Raw genomic sequence first — 22,727 nt, forward strand, 5'->3', positions numbered from 1 at the left:
CTGCGCTCCAATATATGCCAATAACGTTAAGTTTTGTGGTTTATTATCCCGAGTAATAAGAGATATTAAAAAAATGCATACAGAAGTTATTTGCTTTAAGCCCCATAAAGGCCTTTGGGAAGTGTTGTTTGGAAAAATTCCAACGCTCATTGAAAAACTGAAATTGAAAACTACAATTCCCTATGGTACATTTTTCAAAATGGCCGACTTTCGCTAACTAAACAACCAAAAAACTAAAACTAAAATCTATCTAATAACACTTTAACCTATTGGTAAACTAATGTATTGATGATAATATACATTATAGGGCTGACCCTATTAATCGATTAGTCGACTAATTGGTCGAAAGGAGCCGTAGTCGACTGGCCAACCTCTTAGTCGAATATAATTTTTTATTTTTATTTTTTTTTATCATTCTTTCCAAAAGAAAAGAGGCCTAGAATGCTAATGGCACGCTAATGGCACGCATACCAGAGGCTAACTGCCTATGAAAACAGGCACAGAGGCACTGAAAGAGGATTTCACCCATCTAATGAACACACTAGACTAGACAAAAAAAGTTGTATCCATCAGTGGACCAATTGCATGCTTTTGCAGAGGACAAGAAGCCTTCAGTCAACTCCTTCAGACATTAAGCACCCCCCACAGCCCAAATGGAATGATAAAAAGTTAAAAAATTCAAAAAATAAAAAAAGAAATAAAAATAACATTATACTTTTTTTTTAAGTCGACCAATAGTCGACTAACGGCAAATTTTGGCCAATCCTAGTCGACCATCCAAATCCTTAGTCGGGGACAGCCCTAATACATTATAACTGCTGTTGTGACATGGTTATGAATGATGTTTATACTTGAATACGTTTGAAAAAAAAAACAATAATTTTGTCAGTCTGGAGAGGTTGATTTATGAAGTGATGTCATTTGCGGTCCGCCGACGGACCAAACACTTTTCAACACTACCTCTACCATTTTTTGTATATTGTATATTTTGTATAGTGTTTGGTCTTTATTCTTTAACTTTTTACTGTATGAAACACAATTTCAGGAGGGTCATACTGAAGGATATCAGAGTTTCAGCCTTATCAACGCGTCATCTGCCATTCCGTGAAGTCTCTGTGTTGTGTTTGTTATTTGTTTGTTGATGGCAATCCTACTGACTGTCACACTGTTCGATGCATCCATAACAGAAGAATTAGGACTGGAAATGTGATATCTTTGTTTTGTGTGATGTTTATTTTCATAAACCAAAGGTCTCGTACAGAATGAAACAAATTGAAAGTCTTTAAAAGGTGAAGAAACTAGATCTCTCTCTTGGTGGTTGCAGCCTAGCTCACTAGCCGAAGCCTGTCCTGTTAGCCGGTAGCTATCTGATCTATTAGCCTAACTCTCCCTGTGGCTGCTTCCCCTCCCCCGCCCCACAGGCCCGGAGGAGGCTGGAGCTCTCTCCTGTTACATTTCGTTCTTGTATCTCGTTCTGCTCTATGGGATATTAACTTGTTACTTTGAAAGATTCCGCTACATGTACTTTACACTTGTCCGGCCACGCACCTTTCCGCATATATGCATATAGGCGAGGGGTGTGACCGTACTTCCGCCTTCCCGAGTCTTGACCTTCATTAGGAAGACAATCAGGGGTCTTCCGTGAGTGAGAGCAGAACGCGTGTGTGTGAACGAGTACGCGATAGTTTAACGTTTGGTTAATGCAGCAGCGGACGTCACTACACTGCACGCTCCTCCAGCCCCTCCGAGCCGTTACCCCAACAGTCACCTGCCCAGCGTCTACCCAGCCCCGCTGCCTGTTATCGCGGGATCTCCCGACGGCCATCTTACCATACGGACGGTTGGTGGTGAGAGCAGGCCCGCCATTTGGATAAGTACAGCGGCGCTCCGAGTGCTGAAACTTTATCGGTAGACATTTTCTCTGTGTGGCGCGGGCTCTCTAAGGGCGAAGATAAACGGTGCTTTGAACTGATGCTGGCAGCAGTGTCTAGGGGCGCCCGACCATTTATTATTTTGGGGAAAAGCCAGCTATAGATAAGATCTTTTATTTGATAACGTGGGCCCACTGTCAATCTGGTTTGAGTGTAATAATAATGTGTGTTTTCTTATAAAAAATCCCATTGAACTCCTTTACTCCTTTCCCTCTTCCCCCACCTACGGAGAAGCGGAGCAGTAGATAACCCTTAAAGGGAAGAGGTTATTACTGTGTCTAGCCCAGTGTGGGGATAACTTGAGTCTGTAGTACAGAGCGAGAGCACTAGGTGCCCAGTGTGGAAATAGCCTTTATAGGTGTGTGGTAATTTGTAACGTGAAACAGACTTCAGTAAAGGAGACGTAAATGGGAGCACTGCGTGTGTGTCTTTAATGTGCATTCTGTCTAACCCTTTTCTTTTCCCACACCCTGCCTATAGTCATTGTGAAAGGTCTCCACTCATCATTGAGGAAGGGTACTGCTTTGGGGAGCGAATATATCATCCATCTTTACTGCCATCGGGTGTGGGAAGGCCCAGGAAGTATTGGGGGAAGTGTAGGTGTGTGGGGAGCTACTGCTGATAGCCCTGGAGGGCAAGAAGGACCAGCGTACCATTCCTAGGTCAGTGAATCCTAGGCCCCATCCACTCCTGCTGCTCGACCTCCACTTCAACATTCCTGGCCTACAGTCGGGGACCCAGCTGGACCCAGCTCTGCTGCGTTCTCGCTACCAGGTAGCCGTGTACAACCACTCCCATAAAGCAGGGATAATCCACCCACATGTTTATTTTATTTTATTTTTGATTAAATCAGCTTTTATTATACATAGCACCATTATGTTGTGGACCGCACCCCACGTCACTATCTGCTACACTTCTCCAGGAACAGAAAACATCTCACTAGTCCTGTGGCGTTCGGAGTAAAAGCAAGCAAACCATGGACCATGAGTAATGTGTGTAAATCTTTAAAAACAAGTTAAAAGACATGTTTAACTCCACATTGTTACACGTAAATCTTTAGGTAATAATAATAATTAAAAAAAATACTATTCTAAAATCCATCTGGTTGAAGATCTCTCTTGAATTGTAATCCCTCATCCAGTGTAAATGTGAAGGCGGGGTGGCTGCCACATTGGAGAACACCACAATTTCTATTGGGCAATCCAATGCTATGGCCTTTGCCTCACTCATTGCCAGACACCTCATCCTACTCAACTGGAAGGCAGCCACCCCCCCTTCACATTTACACTGGATGAGGGATGTTATGTCTCTCATACATATAGAGAAAATCAGATTCACAACACAAGGCCACACAGATACTTTTCACAAAACATGGCACCCTTTTTACTTCACTTCAAAACCCATATGACCTAAGTCCCTTCTCCTTCCAAACTTGGGGGGTTGGGTAGGAGTGGGGGGGGGGGGGGGGAGGTTGGGTAGGAGGGGTGGGTGGGGGACACTTTTCAACTGTACAAGCAAAACTGTACATTGGAATATTGACCATACTTGGTAATTTTTACTGTACATTGGAGGGGGTTGTGTTAGGACATTTACAGGGGCCACTTTCGAATTGCAGTCTCCCGTAGGTGTTTTTTGAGAGTGTTTTGGAAAGTGGGTAGTGATTCACATTCCTTTACAGCTTTGGGTAGGGCGTTCCACATTGATGTGGCATAATTGCGAAACGTGTTTAGTCCCTTGTTTGAGCCGAATCTGGGTTTAACATGATTTGTGGAGTTCCCTCTGGTGTTGTGATCGTGGTATTCACTGACCTTTGGGAAGTATTTTGACATGTACATGGGTACCTTGGTCGTGTAGTGTATCTTGTAGACCAGGCCCATTGCAAGTTGCTGTACTCTGTCATCTACTCTAAGCCATCCTAGGTTGTCAAAGTGGGCAGGGGTGAGGTGGGTTCTAGGAGTAAGGTCAAGCAGTAGTCTGACCAGTTTGTTTTGAGATGTTTGTAATTTAGTTTTTAGCGCCTTTGAGGTGCTTTGGTACCATGTGGTGCAAGCATAGTCATAGTACCCTTGAATGAGTGCTCCTGCCAGAGTCTTCAGGGTATTCTTGTTTACCAGTGAGGAGATCCGGTACAAGAATCGAGTTCGTTGGTTGACTTTTTTTTATTACATTGGATGCCATTTTGTCACAGGAAAGATTTGCCTCTAGGATGGAACCCAGGTAGGTATTATCTTATTTCCTTGTGACAATATTGTCACCCACTGTAACTGAGAAGCCGTCGGTCTTGCTGAGCTTGTTATTTGAACCGAAGAGAATGGACTCTGTTTTGCCCATGTGTAATGATAGTTTGTTATCAGCGAGCCATATGCAGATTTTGCCTAGTTCTGAGCTGAGGGTTTTTTCAACCTCTAACTTGTTCGTGTCAGAGACCAGCAGGGCTGAGTCGTCCGCAAACAGGAACAAGTTGCAGTCACAAGCTGACGACATGTCATTTGCATAAATTAGGAACAGTAGCGGACCTAGTATGCTTCCTTGTGGAACACCACAGCTTACTGTGAGGGGGGGGGGGGATAGGGTACCGTTTACCTCCACCATCTGCTCTCTCCCCTCCAGGTAGGATTGCATCCAGCTCACTGATAGACTATCAAAACCAATTGCTTTTAGTTTGTCAATCAGAATGGTGTGTCGAAGGCCTTTTGTAGGTCCAGCATGACCATGCCGCAGTATTTGCCCGCGTCCACCTCTTGTTTGATGTGGTCGTTTAAATAGAGAAGGCATGTGTCAGTGGAGTGGGATGTTCTGAAGCCAGATTGGAATTCGTAGGTTAGATTTTTTTTCACAAGGTATTTTTCGACCTGTTTGTATAAAAATGACTTTCGAGATGGAGGTAAGGATAGAAACAGGGCGGTAGTTGCCTGGGTCTAATTTACTGCCTTTTTTGTGCAGGGGTGTTACTCTCGCAATTTTGAAGTCCTTGGGGACGTGTCCCTGTTTTATGGAGAGGTTTATTATGTGTGTGATGACTGGGGTGATGGCGGCTGCAGAGTCTCTGAGGAATTTGGAAGGGATGTTGTTATGGCCAGTGGCCTTGTTAGGTTGGAGGGCGCTCAGTTTTTTGAGTACCTCAGGAAGTATTGGGGGAAGTGTAGGTGTGTGGGGAGCTACTGCTGATAGCCCTGGAGGGCAAGAAGGACCAGCGTACCATTCCTAGGTCAGTGAATCCTAGGCCCCATCCACTCCTGCTGCTCGACCTCCACTTCAACATTCCTGGCCTACAGTCGGGGACCCAGCTGGACCCAGCTCTGCTGCGTTCTCGCTACCAGGTAGCCGTGTACAACCACTCCCATAAAGCAGGGATAATCCACCCACATGTTTATTTTATTTTATTTTTGATTAAATCAGCTTTTATTATACATAGCACCATTATGTTGTGGACCGCACCCCACGTCACTATCTGCTACACTTCTCCAGGAACAGAAAACATCTCACTAGTCCTGTGGCGTTCGGAGTAAAAGCAAGCAAACCATGGACCATGAGTAATGTGTGTAAATCTTTAAAAACAAGTTAAAAGACATTTTTAACTCCACATTGTTACACGTAAATCTTTAGGTAATAATAATAATTAAAAAAAATACTATTCTAAAATCCATCTGGTTGAAGATCTCTCTTGAATTGTAATCCCTCATCCAGTGTAAATGTGAAGGCGGGGTGGCTGCCACATTGGAGAACACCACAATTTCTATTGGGCAATCCAATGCTATGGCCTTTGCCTCACTCATTGCCAGACACCTCATCCTACTCAACTGGAAGGCAGCCACCCCCCCTTCACATTTACACTGGATGAGGGATGTTATGTCTCTCATACATATAGAGAAAATCAGATTCACAACACAAGGCCACACAGATACTTTTCACAAAACATGGCGCCCTTTTTACTTCACTTCAAAACCCATATGACCTAAGTCCCTTCTCCTTCCAAACTTGGGGGGTTGGGTAGGAGTGGGGGGGGGAGGTTGGGTAGGAGGGGTGGGTGGGGGACACTTTTCAACTGTACAAGCAAAACTGTACATTGGAATATTGACAAGACCATACTTGGTAATTTTTACTGTACATTGGAGGGGGTTGTGTTAGGACATTTACAGGGGCCACTTTTGAATTGCAGTCTCCCGTAGGTGTTTTTTGAGAGTGTTTTGGAAAGTGGGTAGTGATTCACATTCCTTTACAGCTTTGGGTAGGGCGTTCCACATTGATGTGGCATAATTGCAAAACGTGTTTAGTCCCTTGTTTGAGCCGAATCTGGGTTTAACATGATTTGTGGAGTTCCCTCTGGTGTTGTGATCGTGGTATTCACTGACCTTTGGGAAGTATTTTGACATGTACATGGGTACCTTGGTCGTGTAGTGTATCTTGTAGACCAGGCCCATTGCAAGTTGCTGTACTCTGTCATCTACTCTAAGCCATCCTAGGTTGTCAAAGTGGGCAGGGGTGAGGTGGGTTCTAGGAGTAAGGTCAAGCAGTAGTCTGACCAGTTTGTTTTGAGATGTTTGTAATTTAGTTTTTAGCGCCTTTGAGGTGCTTTGGTACCATGTGGTGCAAGCATAGTCATAGTACCCTTGAATGAGTGCTCCTGCCAGAGTCTTCAGGGTATTCTTGTTTACCAGTGAGGAGATCCGGTACAAGAATCGAGTTCGTTGGTTGACTTTTTTTATTACATTGGATGCCATTTTGTCACAGGAAAGATTTGCCTCTAGGATGGAACCCAGGTAGGTAATATCTTATTTCCTTGTGACAATATTGTCACCCACTGTAACTGAGAAGCCGTCGGTCTTGCTGAGCTTGTTATTTGAACCGAACAGAATGGACTCTGTTTTGCCCATGTGTAATGATAGTTTGTTATCAGCGAGCCATATGCAGATTTTGCCTAGTTCTGAGCTGAGGGTTTTTTCAACCTCTAACTTGTTCTTGTCAGAGACCAGCAGGGCTGAGTCGTCCGCAAACAGAAACAAGTTGCAGTCACAAGCTGACGACATGTCATTTGCATAAATTAGGAACAGTAGCGGACCTAGTATGCTTCCTTGTGGAACACCACAGCTTACTGTGAGGGGGGGGGGGAATAGGGTACCGTTTACCTCCACCATCTGCTCTCTCCCCTCCAGGTAGGATTGCATCCAGCTCACTGATAGACTATCAAAACCAATTGCTTTTAGTTTGTCAATCAGAATGGTGTGTCGAAGGCCTTTTGTAGGTCCAGCATGACCATGCCGCAGTATTTGCCCGCGTCCACCTCTTGTTTGATGTGGTCGTTTAAATAGAGAAGGCATGTGTCAGTGGAGTGGGATGTTCTGAAGCCAGATTGGAATTCGTAGGTTAGATTTATTTTCACTAGGTATTTTTCGACCTGTTTGTATAAAAATGACTTTCGAGATGGAGGTAAGGATAGAAACAGGGCGGTAGTTGCCTGGGTCTAATTTACTGCCTTTTTTGTGCAGGGGTGTTACTCTCGCAATTTTGAAGTCCTTGGGGACGTGTCCCTGTTTTATGGAGAGGTTTATTATGTGTGTGATGACTGGGGTGATGGCGGCTGCAGAGTCTCTGAGGAATTTGGAAGGGATGTTGTTATGGCCAGTGGCCTTGTTAGGTTGGAGGGCGCTCAGTTTTTTGAGTACCTCATCTGTTGTTACCATTTCCAGTTTGAAGTCGTCTTTGTGGACTCCTAGGTTCTTGTAGTATGCTACTATGTGTTCTACCCCATAATGCCCTGAGTGGGAGGGTAGTTTGTTTAACAGTGTTGTGGCTATGTTTGTGAATAAACTATTTAAGTAATTGGCTACATCCAGCTTGTCTGTGATGAGCGTGTTGTCCGTCTTTATGTTTATGTTTGAGAATCTGGTTTTAAGTTTTTTACTGCAGCCTAGTTGGTTATTGAGTAATTTCCAAAGTTCACGTGGTTTGTTTTTGTTTTCCTCGGTTTTGTCATTGATGAATTTTTTTTGCTGTTTTGATCATGGAGTTTACGTCATTTCTTAGTCTGTTTTTTTCCAGTTTGAGTTCAGTCACGTGGGCTTGGAGTTCACTGCTCGTGCTTATGGTAAGCTTTGACTGACTTTTACGAAACTCAGAGCATTTCTTGTCTCTGGTTTTCATAGCGGTCAGTATTTCAGTGTGCATCCACGGCTCCGCGCGATTTTTTACCCTGGTGGTTCTTAGGAGGGCCATGTTGTTTAGTATCATTGAGAATTTGGTTTTGAAGCCAAGCCATGTTTCTTCAACCAGTGTACCATTGAGCTCATCTGACCAGTCCAGACTCTCCAGTTCAAGGTTAAAGGCCTCGCTAGAGTAGGTTTTGAGGTCTCTAGATGTGACTGTTTTGTTTTAGCTTTTTGTGGGTACAGAATATCATATAATGATCACTTAACCCGCATGCTATAACCCCTTTATTGGCGATCTTGGACTTGTCAGAGGTCAGGATGAGGTCAATGGTAGTCTGAGTTGACTCACATACACTTGTGTGGGTTGTGTGATTAGCTGGCTGAGGCCGTGCATATCACAAAACCTATTGTAGGATTTGAAGACGGGTGCATCTTTTTGTTGCATATCCATATTCCAATCCCCAATAAGAATAATTTCTGCATCCTCAGCTCCAGCTAAGCAAGCAAGGTAGGGATAAGGATATGATGTTATATAGTTTAGATATTGAGCCTTTGGTTGCAACCTTCACCTCCAAGATGTGGTCAATCACAGTTTTTGGAGGTATATGGGGGAACTGAGCACAAATCACGTATCTGCAAATATCTGAACATTTTAGTTTTTGGTAAGTTAAACTTTAGGGACAATTGTGTGAAGGACATAAATTAACTGTCTTGGTACAAATCGTAAATTCTCAGAATGCCATTCTTAGACCAGTTGCTGAAGGCTTCATCCACCATAGAGGGAGGAAAAATTAGGTTTTTGTGGACAGGTGAGGACGGTGACATGGCGTGGAGACCAAAGTGATTTCTGAACTGGGTCCAGATCCGGAGTGTGACTGGGAGTGAAGAGCAAAGTAAGGACTGCAAAGATGTTCTAGCACAGGATGCCCTTTCCATGTCCACCCATGCCGGCACCCATTGACAAAGTCCATAATGGGAATGACTCCAATAAAGAATGCTGTGAATATTTGCAGCCCAATAGTAGGCCAGGAAATTGGGTAGTGCAAAGCCTCCCTGCGATTTAGGCTTCTGGAAAGCCATTTTATTTATTCGGACTAGGCGTTTATTCCAGATAAAATCTGATATTGCCCTGTCGAGGGCTTTGAAAATTTACTTTGGAATTAAGGTTGGAATACTTTGAAATAAATACAGAAATTTCGGTAATGTGTTAATTTTCACGGTATTCACTCTGCCAACAAGTGATAAGGGAAGTGACGACCATCTGATAAAATCCTGCTTAGTGTGCTCCAGTAGAGGGGTGAAGTTGGACGCTATGAGATTAGAATGTTTACGTGTTATCATTATGGCAAGGCACCTCTAGATCAGGGGTTCCCAAACTTTTCAGGCCAGGGCCCAGAAAATAAGGCGTCAGAGAGCCGCGGCCCAATGCACATCGTCGGGCTTTTTTTTGCTTTTTTTTTTGCCAGGCGACTGATTTTTTAAGCCAAATATCACTTCAATCCTATTAAGTTAGTTCAAGTTAGTTATTCATTTATATGTGCTATTTATGAGAGGGCTAACTTGTTGCAAAATAATAATGATAATAATAATAGCCTCATTAAAATACTATTGTTGCTTCGGTTGTTTTCAGCGTTTTATGTGCATAATCTGTTATTTAGTTTGAAATGTTCGTTGAAATAAGTAGATTTTTCGTTTTTGTTTATTTATTAAGTTAATATAAAACCATATAGTCACATTTTAGAATACAATAGAATAGAATTTTAGAATACAACTAGAAACACTGTCCTGGCCTGCTTCTAAGTTCAGTGGCCTGACAAAAAAATAATAATAAAAAAATAAAAAATAAAAAATTAAATAATTTTTCTTTTTCTTTTACATTTTTTTTAAATCATCTCGCGGCCCACCTTTGGGTCGCGACCCCGACTTTGGGAACCACTGCTCTAGATCACTGTCGAATACACAGAGCTTGGGTAGGTCAAGTATTCCATTCTGGTTTTCAGAGTAAAGCCAGAGGAACAGCCATTCTGATTAACAAAAACACACCCTTTACTCCATCTGATGTGATCTCTGACCCTAATGGCAGATTCATTATAGTTTCAGGAACTCTTTATTCTACAAGGGTAGTCCTAGTCAATGTATATGCCCCCAACTTTGGTGACATGCATTTCATTAATAAACTCATCTCCTCACTCCCTGACCTGAACTCTAATCAACTGATTATGGGAGGTGACTTTAATTGTGCTCTTAACCCAGCTTTAGATCGATCATCATCTAATCCAGCTCCACAATCTCATACTGCTAGAGCTATTGTGTACTTCCTGAAGCAATACGGTATTTCAGATGTCTGGCGCTTCCTTCACCCCTCCGCCAAACAGTACTCTTTCTTTTCACCAGTTCATCATACATATTCTCAAATTGATTATTTTTTTTATTGACAACACATTTCTATCTCAAGTGCGTTCCTGCTCTTACGATAGCATCGTCATCTCAGACCACGCAGCAATAGTCTTAGAGCTAGCCTTCCCGGACAAATGCCCCTCATTCAGGCCGTGGAGACTAAATCCATTATTGCTATCTGAGAACTCATTTTCGTCGTCGTTCCTGGCCACTAAGATACATTTTCTTATTGAGTTAAATTCTCTCCCTGGCATGTCTATGGCCATCATTTGGGAAGCTCTTAAAGCTTTTCTCCGTGGAGAAATTTTCTCAAACTGTGCTCGACGTAATAAACTGCGCAACAGCAGGCGCTCTGAACTTTCAGACCAAATTCTTAAATTGGATCATTCATATTCAGTCTCCCCGACACCTTCACTTTATAATGAAATAGTGACTTTACAGACAGAATTTAACCTCCTCTCCACCAGTCATGCTGAGCAGCTTCTACTCAAATCACGCCAGTCTTTTTTTGAATTTGGTGACAAACCTGTTAGGGTTTGTAACCGACCCCAAGCGCAACGGCACAGAGAGAGTTGTTTCAGAGTTAGCCAAAGCAAGGGCGTATTTATTCTCAGAGTCACAAGATAGAATTAGGTTGAGCAACAGAACAAACGGGGAATCTGGCATGTGAAGAATGTTGCGGCTCTGCAGATTCTCCCAGTAGGTGGTGGTGAGGAATTAGCTTGTGACGTCTGAGCCGCTCTGCAGATCCTCCCAGCATACACTCCAGGTGGAAACGGAGGGAGAGAGAGAGATCCCAGTTAGCCCAGCGCACAACAGAAACAGAGAGGTGACTGATCCAAATAAATATCCAAGTGACTTGATCTTCAGTGTGATACACACAGTTAGCAGAGTCCAGAGAAAAAACAATACGGTAATCCAAAGTGTAAATCCAACAACAAAAATTAGGTGAGAACAGTATAACAAAAACGGGATCTCTTCGGTGTTTCACAAACACACAAAAAACGGGTGATCCAAAAAGAACTGTTTCCAAAAACTCACCAGAGCGCAACGCGTAAAGCGGGCAGATAAACGAGGCGCAGCTTCGTACGGGGAATCAGGTTCTCCACAGGGATACTTCACGAAAGTCCTGGGGAGCAACAGACAGGGAACAGCGACGGGAAAGACAGGCAGATGCAGGGAATATTCAAAACGATCCAACATCGATACTAGGGGAATCAGGGTATATAAAGCCACAGGGCGCTGATGACAAGCTGTGACAGCTGCGGGATGAAATTGATCATTGCTCCAGAAGCGTGTGGTGGGAAGAGCACCAATCAACACGGCATCTTACAGGAAAGAAGCGTGTGGCGGGGAATGCAATTAATTAACAAAATACCTTAAAGGAACGGAGCGAGTGGGTGGGGAGCGGACCAAACCTCACAGTACCCCCCCCTCCACGGGAGCCACCCGGCGACCAGGCCGACCCGGCTCGCCCGGATGGGCACGATGGAAGTCGGTGATCAGGCCGGGATCTACGATGAGCCGGCGGGAGACCCAGCTCCGTTCCTCCGGACCGTACCCCTCCCAGTCCACCAGGTACTGGAACCCCCGACCCCGCCGTCGAACGCCCATCAACCGGCGGACCTGCCACTGGGGGTGACCGTCCACCATCTTGGGAGGAGGTGGTTCCGGAGCAGGAGGCATCAGGGGACTGAGAGAGACAGGCTTAACCCGGGACACATGGAAAACGGGGTGAATGTGCATGGACGCAGGAACCTCAAGACGCACCGCCGCCGGACTGAGGACCTTCAGAACCTCGAAAGGTCCGACGAACCGGGGGTTAAGTTTCTTGGCCGAGGACCGAAGTGGGAGGTCCCTCGCGGAAAGCCACACCCTCTGCCCAGGGTGGTACATCGGCGCAGGAACCCGGCGCCGGTCAGCCCCACGACAGGCGCGCTCTGATGACCGGAGCAGCGCGGTCCTGGCGATCTCCCAGACCCGACGGCACCGGTCGAGGTGGTCCTGTATGGAGGGAACTGCCACCTCCGTCTCCTGTGCAGGGAAAAGAGGGGGTTGGTAGCCCAGGGATACCTCAAAGGGTGAGAGGCCGGTGGCGGAACTGACCATGGAGTTGATGGAGTACTCGACCCAGGGAAGGAAACGGCTCCAAGAAGCTGGTCTCTCGGCAGCCACACACCGAAGAGCAGACTCCACGCTCTGGTTCATCCTCTCCGTTTGTCCGTTAGTCTGGGGATGATAACCAGAGGAAAGACTGACCGTTGCCCCCAATCCCTTGCAAAAAGCCCGCCATACCTGGGAAGTGAACTGGGGCCCCCGGTCCGAGACGACGTCCTGGGGAAAACCATGGAGGCGAAACAGGTGGTGTGTCAGGAGGTCCGCCGTCTCGGCCGCCGAGGGAAGTTTGGGAAGGGCCATGAGGTGAACCCCCTTGCTGAACCGATCCACCACGGTCAGAAGGCACGTGTTCCCCTGGGAGGAGGGAAGACCCGTGACGAAGTCCAGCGCCACATGTGACCAAGGACGGCTCGGAATGGGAAGCGGCTGTAATAGCCCGGAGGGTGCCTGGTGGGAGGCCTTGCTGCGGGCGCAGACTGCGCAGGCCAGTACGAACTCCTTGACGTCGTTCCTCATGGTGGGCCACCAGAATCGACAAGCCAGGAAGGAGAACGTGCGATGAACACCCGGGTGGCAGGCGAACCGGCTGGTATGGCCCCACTGGAGGACCCGGGACCAGACCGAGTCGGGGACGAAGAGACGATGAACCGGTACATTGCCTGGAGCGCGATGGAAGCGTAGGGCACGCCTTACCACCCCCTCGATGCCCAAGGTGACGACTCCTACCACCCTGGCCTCTGGGAGGATGGGAGTCGGGTCCTCAGTGGTTGGAGCCCCCTTGGAGTGTAACCGGGACAGGGAGTCGGCCTTCGTGTTGCGGGAACCAGGGCGAAACGTCAGCGAGAAGTCGAACCGACTGAGGAAGCTGGCCCATCTTGCCTGCCGGCCATTGAGGCGCTTGGAAGCACGGATGTACGTCAGGTTCTTGTGGTCCGTCCAAATGGTAAACGGCTCCTCGGCCCCCTCTAGCCAATGACGCCACTCCTCCAAGGCAGCCACAACCGCCAGCAGCTCCCGATTGCCGATGTCATAGTTCCTCTCGGCAGGGAGGAACCGACGCAAGTAGAAGGCGCACGGATGTACCTTCTGGTCCGTTGCCGACCGCTGGGATAAGATAGCTCCCAGTCCAGTATCCGAGGCATCCACCTCAACGATGAACTGTCTCTTGGGGTCTGGATGGAGCAAGATCGGGGCGGAAGTGAACCTCTTCTTGAGGGAGCGGAACGCAGCACACGCCGCTGGGGACCAGTCGAACGGCAGGGCGGGAGAGGTCAGTCTGGTAAGCGGTTCCGCCACTTGACTGTAGTTCCGGATGAACCTTCGGTAGAAGTTGGCGAACCCGAGGAAGCTCTGTAACTCCTTCCGAGAGGTGGGTTCCGGCCATTCCTCCACGGCCTGGATCTTGCGAGGATCAGCTCGGGTCAAGCCTTTCTCCACGATGAAGCCCAGGTAATCGACGGAGTCGGAGTGGAATCGGCACTTCTCCGCCTTGACGAAGAGCCGATTGTGGAGGAGGCGCTCCAGCACATGGCGGACATGCTGGATGTGTTCCTCGAGGGTCTTGGAGAAGATGAGGATGTCGTCTAGGTATACTACCACAAACTCCTCCAGCTTGTCACGAAGGACGTCGTTCATGAGCGCCTGGAATACCGCCGGAGCGTTGGTGAGGCCGAACGGCATCACCAGGTACTCGTAGTGGCCCCTGGGAGTCTTGAAGGCGGTCTTCCATTCATCGCCCTCTCGGATACGGACTAGATGGTAGGCACTCCGGAGGTCCAGCTTGGTAAAGACGGTAGCCTGGGTGAGAGGCTCGAAGGTGGAGTTCATGAGAGGTAGAGGATACTTGTTCTTAATGGTGATCTCGTTGAGCTGGCAATAGTCGATGCAGGGTCGAAGGTCTCCGTCCTTCTTCCCAACAAAGAAGAAACCGGCCGCCACAGGAGAGGAGGAAGGCCGAATGAGTCCTGCTTCCAAGGACTCAGAGATGTATTGATCCATCGCTGCCTTCTCCGGGACGGTCAGACTGTAGAGGCGGATGCCGGGAAGGGGAGCCCCTGAGCGGAGGTCGATGGCACAGTCGTAAGGCCGGTGAGGCGGAAGGGCCTGAGCCCTGGACTTACTGAAAACCTCCATGAGGTCGTGGTACTCGGGGGGTATGGCCGAGAGGTCCGGAGGCGGCTCACCAACGGATCTCCGGGGCGGGGGACAGGACGCCGCCTGAAGACACTGGGCATGACAGGAGGAGCTCCAACCCTTGATGGTACCGGAGGACCAGGCGATGTGGGGCTCGTGCAGCGCGAGCCAGGGCCGGCCCAGGACTACTGGGACAAGAGGGGATCTGGTGATAAGGAACTGGAGTCTCTCAACGTGGTTACCAGCAATGGTGAGCAGGACAGGGCAGGTGCGTTGAGTGATGTCAGCCAGGCGGTGTTGGTCCAATGCGAATACCTCCAATGGCCTCACTAGGTCCTCAAGTGGAATGTTGGCCCGGGTAGCAAACTCGAAGTCTAGGAAACTCTCGTCAGCCCCCGAGTCAATGAGTGCCTCCACCGTGGCCCGTTGGTCCGCCCAGGCCAGGGTGACGCTCATCAGATGGCCAGGTGGTGCACGGCTCTGGGAACGAGAAAAACGGCTCACCAGGATCTCCCGGGGTCCCGGCGAGCCTGGTCTTTTGGCCGGGTGGGGCAGTTGGCGATACGGTGTCCCTCCCGACCGCAGTAGAGGCAAAGGCCGGACCTGAACCTCGCCTCCCGTTCAGCTTGGCTAAGATGAGAACGTCCCAGCTGCATGGGTTCCTCCTCGGGTACCGAACGGGAGGGAAAAAAACCACCAGTCGTGTTGGGAGCAGGGCGACCAGCAGTACCGTCACGAGTACGGGGGGTCCGGAGTACCTCTGGAGGTCCCTGTCGGGTTCTCTCACGTCTTCTCTCCTGGAGGCGTCCATCGATGCGAATGGCGAGGCTGAACAGGTCCTCGAGGGACTCAGGTTCCTCACGGGTCGCGAGCTGGTCCCTGACTGCGTCGTTGAGCCCCCTCATGAAGGTAAGACGAAGTGCTTGATCGTTCCAACCGCTCTCCGTAGCCGCCAGTCTGAACTCCAGCACGTAGTCGGTAACCCCGCCGCTGCCCTGCCGGAAGGTACCCAACCGGGCTCCAGGGACCTGACCACGGGCTGGATGGTGGAAAACCCTGCGGAGCTCAGCCACGAAGTCTGGGTAGGAGAAACAGAAGTCTGCCTCCATTGCCCAGGAGGCAGTGACCCACTGGGCTGCCCGGCCTGAGAGCAAGTTATGTAGGCCACTCGGGCTCCCCTTGAAGTGAAACGACTGGGTTGATGACGAAAAACCAACTCACATTGCATGATGAATGTGGCACAATCCTCGAAGTTACCGTCGAACAGCCATGGTTCGGAGAGACGGGGCTCCCGAGGTGCGGGATCGGGAGGCGCGGGCCCTGCCAGGGCTGCGGGTGATGCTCCGGCCAAGGCTCCTGAAGGAAGTGGGGTTACAAGCAAGGTGTTAACGGTTTCACTCAGCGTGTGTAAGTGGAGGAGAATACTAGACTGCTGGCTAGCCAGAGAGCCCAGGGACCCCTGAATAGGCAGGACCTGCTCTCGGAGTTCCTGTACAGCAGCCGCAGCCGCATCTAGCAGTAGGCTGTGGCCCTTGGTTAACTCTATCTGGCCTGCCAATGCTGTTCTGACTCTCTCTGTGTCGGCTGGGGTCGTCATGGTTGGATCGTAATGTTAGGGTTTGTAACCGACCCCAAGCGCAACGGCACAGAGAGAGTTGTTTCAGAGTTAGCCAAAGCAAGGGCGTATTTATTCTCAGAGTCACAAGATAGAATTAGGTTGAGCAACAGAACAAACGGGGAATCTGGCATGTGAAGAATGTTGCGGCTCTGCAGATTCTCCCAGTAGGTGGTGGTGAGGAATTAGCTTGTGACGTCTGAGCCGCTCTGCAGATCCTCCCAGCATACACTCCAGGTGGAAACGGAGGGAGAGAGAGAGATCCCAGTTAGCCCAGCGCACAACAGAAACAGAGAGGTGACTGATCCAAATAAATATCCAAGTGACTTGATCTTCGGTGTGATACACACAGTTAGCAGAGTCCAGAGAAAAAACAATACGGTAATCCAAAGTGTAAATCCAACAACAAAAATTAGGTGAGAACAGTATAACAAAAACGGGATCTCTTCGGTGTTTCACAAACACACAAAAAACGGGTGATCCAAAAAGAACTGTTTCCAAAAACTCACCAGAGCGCAACGCGTAAAGCGGGCAGATAAACGAGGTGCAGCTTCGTATGGGGAATCAGGTTCTCCACAGGGATACTTCACGAAAGTGTGAGGTTTCTGTCCTTGCTCACTTACTCGCTCTGTTCCTTTAAACCACCTCGCTCTGTTTTCCATTTGTTTCTGTTAATCATTTCATTCCCCATTCACACGCTTCTTCCCAGAGATGTCGCTGATTGGTTCTCTCCCGTCCACACGCTTTTCAATCACATCCCCCAGCTGTCACTGCTTGTCAATCAATCAATCCCGTATTATTTATACCCCGTTTCCCCACTCAAGTTTGTTGGATCGTTTTGATATTTTTCTGTTTGCATTCGCCGTTCCTGCTGCTGCTGTTGTTCCCTGTGCTTTACCTCCAGGATATCCAAGAAGCCTTCCTCTTGGACACCTTTTTCCCTTGGCGACGCGCTCGCTCCGCTGCTGTTCCAGCGCTCTTTACGCACAACGCCTGGGTGAGTTTTTAATGACTGTTGTTGTGAAGGGCCAGATTAAACCGAATATATATATTTATATATATATATATTTAATTGTATTTGTATATTCTCTAATATTCCTTGATATCCCTTGTATATTCCTTGTACAATATGCATTGAATATCCATTCTAGCCTACTGAACATCCCATAATAGTCTCCATTCTACTATTGGTCGAGACCTTGGTGCCAGGCTGCCATACCCCCCAGACCCAGTTCAAACGTACCGCTCAACATGTACGAACAAGTCCTAGTTCCGCGTAGGAATCTGGCTACCGCACCACTAACGGTACTATTTGTTCATAGTGCGTATATATACTGCGCTACTAAAGTAGGACTTCCTTTTTAGTCCAGTTTCTTACCCTCCAATAGAGTGACAGACGTAAAGCCTCCCCGCGACGCCACGTGTGGGAGTAAGGCCAAGTTCGGCCTACCATCGGTATTGAGACATCGTGTATATTAATATTTGAATAGTCATATTTGGCACTATATCGTCGAGTTGGACGTAGTCTATTAAGTTAATAATAGTCTATTCATATGTAGTGCTTCGTGCGGTGAGAATACTATCGTAGTCAGTACCCCATCGTTTCGGGCAGAGAACTGGCTGCTTATCCAGGGTGGCCGACCCCATGTGAGGCTGCACCCGAGGAGCCCCAGAGCCGACGAGCGAGTGGACCTGCATACCGGATTATTCTACCGACGACAGCCCGCCTTCCCAGGCACGGATTATGCTTTGTATACAGTGATTATTCTATGGATAAAGACCAACACTGCCGTGTGTTGGAAACCCCCCCCCCGGAGAGGACGACAGGTGAGGAGACGCTCTACACGAAGAGGTCGCTTCACGTCTCTCCATCGTGGACCGGAGGAAGCCGGCCCACAGAGAGTCCAACTGCTTTCATCTGTGGATCGAGGATCGCTGAGGCACCGAGCCGCACAACCGTGGGTTCTCCCAGGATACCCTCGGCCAGACGGATACAGCCAGACTCTACCCCCCCCCCCCCCTTCTCCAGTTGTCTTACAAGCGACCGGAATTCCCCCCTAGTGTATCCAGTTCTATAATCATTAAAGTATCATTGCTATTATTCCTTAAATATTCCAGGTTGTATATTTACTGCCTGCGCCACCAGAGATTGGACGTTCTCTATTGATATACCAACGAATACTCTTGCCATAAAAGTGCATACTAATTCCCATTCATAAATGTGATTGATTTGATTAAGTGCTTGCTCTACACACCATCGCTGTGTAGAAATAAAGACCTATTTCTAATTCGTACATTTGTGTTGGATCCGTTTCATCTACGTGACAGTGTTCATCATAATATATTTATGCCGAGTACTGGGTGGCCGAATATTAAGTACAAAGGTAGTGGTAGTAAGTATCATATCTAGTAATACAGTCAGGGAATTGTACCCCTCAGTTACAATTGGTCCTTCGAGCCGGAGGGTAATTAGTGTAATATTAATATAGTGTTATTAATATTGAAATGGCCTATGATGAACACTCCACGAAACGATCCTCCTAACCAACGCCCGCAGCGCGAACGACGGCTCCCTCAGTACTTAGAGGCTTACGCTGTCAGTCAACAACCTAGTCTTCTACTAACAGTAACCGCGGTAAAACTAGAAAGTAAAAGTATGTCTAACCCCAACGCCCAGACTACCCCGACCATAGAGGCCCCCCTACGGGTTCTAATGTAACTGACCAAGTTCACGGTGGGGACCAGTGGGAACCAGACATGACTTCACACCCCGCCAGTACTGAAGAAGTAGTCCCCGATGAGTCCCGGGAGGAATACAACGCTACCGAGAGAGAACTCGGCACGGAAGAAGACGGGGAGAGCACCGTGGAGATAGAGCTCCAAGGCTCCGCAAGGAGTACCCTGAGGGAAGGCTCCCCTATACAACCGCCTTCTCCCAGCGAGGCAGAGAGGACCCTACAGCAGGCCTTCCTCATCAGCCTGAACGCCGCTGCTGAACGCGACCGACTGCAGATCCAGCAGCGGAGCGAAGAAGAGCATATACGTCTAGAAATAAGACGCATTCAGAGGGAAGAGAATGTGGCCCGAGACCGAGCAGACAGCCAGCGAGCAGCTGCTGGTGCTCTACGGGACGCAGAGCGCGACAGACAGCAAGCGCAACTAATAGAACAGCTGATCAGACGGACAACACCCTCTCCCTCCGCCAGAGGCTCCAGGAACTCGTCTAGACACACCTCCAGGGCGGCATCCCCTAGCCGAGTAAACAACCCTGAACTTGACCAACAGACGAGGTCTATACCCCCCACAGACCACCTCCCCCCACCGGTCCAAGCGAGACCTAGCAACCGGGAAGGAGCAGCATATCCTGTGGAGAGGCTAAACCAGAGACTACAAGCACTGGATGACCTAACTGAAGACGAAGAGGAAGAGGAGGAGAACCACGCCCGACGACAGCACAGTACTCTACCGGACCAGGAGGTCCGGTACAGCCCAGGCTATACTCCCGCGGAGCTGCGCTACAGACCCCCGACTCTATACACGGGTGAGCACGACGCACGACCCGCACCGAGGAACAGCACCTGGACAAGCGGGCCATGGTACACTGCCGGTACCAGCCCATACCAAGGAGCGGGAGGAGACTCGCCTAGGAGGCCTCTCCCCCAACGCTCGCCGATGTATCCACAGTCAGCGTCATACATTGGCACGCCTATGGTACCCGACTTCACCCAAGAGAACCGGGCCCAGTATACAGAACTCCGCATGTGTCTGGAGACCATGTTGGTGGATGTATTGGATCAATGCCATAAATACGCCATCCTACTGAAGCACTTAAAGGTACCCCGCGCACATAACATAGCGCTCGCCTACGCGACTTCCACCACCCCATACACAGCAGCGCTGGTAGCATTGGACCAGAGGTATGGGCGCATATGGGATTACGTGATCCAGGAGATCCGACACATCGACCGCTTACCCCCAGCAATAGACAATCGAGCACTGGACGACCTGTCCATCAGAGTGCAGTCCCTGGTAGGGATGTTGGGAGCGCAGAAAGAGAAGGGGAGGCATGAACTTTACGCCAACTCAAATGTGGAAAGGATCTTGGAGAAGCTGCCGCCCGCTCGACAGGAGCGTTTTAGGCGGCAGAGAGACCACCGAGACCCGAATGGCCCCGAACCGAACCTCCTCGATCTAGCAGACTTCCTGGCGAGAGAAGTCAGCAGCCTACGGCTAGATACATTCGGACGGAGCACCCCTGGCTCCAGAGAAGGAACCAGACGACTAAATGATGGAAGAAGATCGGTGACTGTGATGCACCAATCGGAGTCAGTACCGAGCAGCAGGAGCCACAGTACCCCCTCCAGAACGGAGAAGTGGAAGATAGTGTGCCCCTACTGTGAGAAAGAACACTGGCTAGCGCAATGTGACTCCTTCCCCAAGCTGAACGCGGAGGAAGCAAGTCAATGGATAAAGTCCAACAAGCGCTGTTTTCGCTGTGCGCGCTCACACATGGCAGCCGAATGCCGCTTAAAGAAAAGGTGCACCAAGTGCGATGGAGCCCATCTGGACATACTTCACGACAGTAACAGACGGCGCCCTTCACCCGCACCATCCAGCAGCAAAGCGAGCGTCATGTACATCGATCCCGCCAGCAGCAGTGGAGCCCGAGTACTCCTAAAAGTAGTGCGTGTGACACTAAGCTACCAGAATAAAGTCCTGGACACTTACGCCGTCCTCGATGACGGGTCAGAGAAGACCCTTCTGCTCGCCTCCGCTGCGGCCCAGCTAGGGCTGCGGGGAAGCGAAACCCAAATGACAATTCGGACAATAAGACGAGATTTGAAGACGATAAAGGGCGAGAATGTCTCATTCTCTATCGCAGCAAGCGGCCAGCCTGAGCGACGGTACCAGATTACAGACGCTTTCACCAGCCAAGAAATAGGACTGTCGCGGTACACATACCCCGTCGCCAAGCTGATGGAGAAATATGCACATCTGCGCAAGTTACCGATCCCGCTCATAGACAATGCTATGCCGACCCTGTTGATAGGCTCCGACCATGCAGACCTCATTGTCCCGATAGACCGGGTTCATACCGGACCCCGAGGCTGTCCTGCAGCAGTCGAGACCCGTTTGGGATGGACTCTCCAAGGCCCGCTCGCCAAATCTCTCAACCGAAGTACAGCCACTAGATGTCTCCACTCCCGAGTCACAGAGGGAGAAACCGCACTCCTGCAACACGTAGAGCGGTTATGGACCTTGGAACAAATGCCCTTTAAGAACGGAAAGAAAGACATTCGCTCTAAAGATGACATTTACGCCATTCACCTCCTCGAGACAGGGACCAAGAGAGTCCCGGTCAACGGCGTGTTGAGATACGCCACGCCACTCCTGCGGCGAGAAGGAATGCCTACTTTCCACGCCAAGACAGACGCCACAGAACGGTACCTGCTGAACACGGAGCGGCGCTTAGCCAAGAACCCCGCCCAAGAGAGTGTATACCGCGCTGAGATTGAGAAGCTCATCACAGCGGGACACGTCACAAAGATGGACATTAAAGAGGCTGACCAGACCACTGAATCGTGGTACGTGCCTCACCACAAGGTCCATCACAACAGTAAAGACCGCATAGTATTTAACTGCAGCTACCAGATCGGATCCCAAAATCTGAATAAAGAGTTACTGCCCGGTCCCACACTCGGCCCCTCCCTACTCGGCGTTCTACTCCGCTTCCGCCAGGAAAAGGTGGCCATCAGCGGGGACATTAAAGGAATGTTCCTGCAGGTGAGATTAGTAGAGGAGGACAAGCCCCTGTTACGGTTCCTATGGAGAGAGAAGCCAGGAGATGAGCACCCAGCCATCTACCAATGGGAAGTCCTCCCCTTCGGAACGACGTGCAGCCCCTGCTGTGCTACATTTGCACTACAGGAACATGTAGCAGAGGACCCAGCAGCGGACGAAGAGGTCCGACACAGCGTAAAGAACAGCTTCTACGTAGACAACTGTCTACAAAGCCTTTCAACCCAGGAAGAAGCCGAGGCTCTCCTGATTAAACTCCGCGCCTCATTGATCAAAGGCGGCTTTGATCTCAGGCAGTGGGCCAGCAGCGATCCGCAAGTACTGCGCAGCCTCTCCTCCGAGGACAAGGCAGCCAGCAGCGAGACCTGGATGGCTACAATCCCGGGAGAAGCCCAGGAGATGACCCTGGGATTGGGGTGGCGATTCAAAACAGATTCGCTTCACTACAGACACAAGCCCCTGACTACGGAGCAGGGAAGGCCGGCGGCGGCGCCGACCACCAGACGGAGTGTGTACACAACACTCGCCCGACAATATGACCCGCTAGGATGTATTCTACCGTACACCACCAGGGCAAAAATGATTGTA

The sequence above is a fragment of the Notolepis coatsorum genome (assembly GCF_963971535.1).
Source record: "Notolepis coatsorum genome assembly, chromosome: 1".
NCBI classification, from domain to species: domain Eukaryota; kingdom Metazoa; phylum Chordata; class Actinopteri; order Aulopiformes; family Paralepididae; genus Notolepis; species Notolepis coatsorum.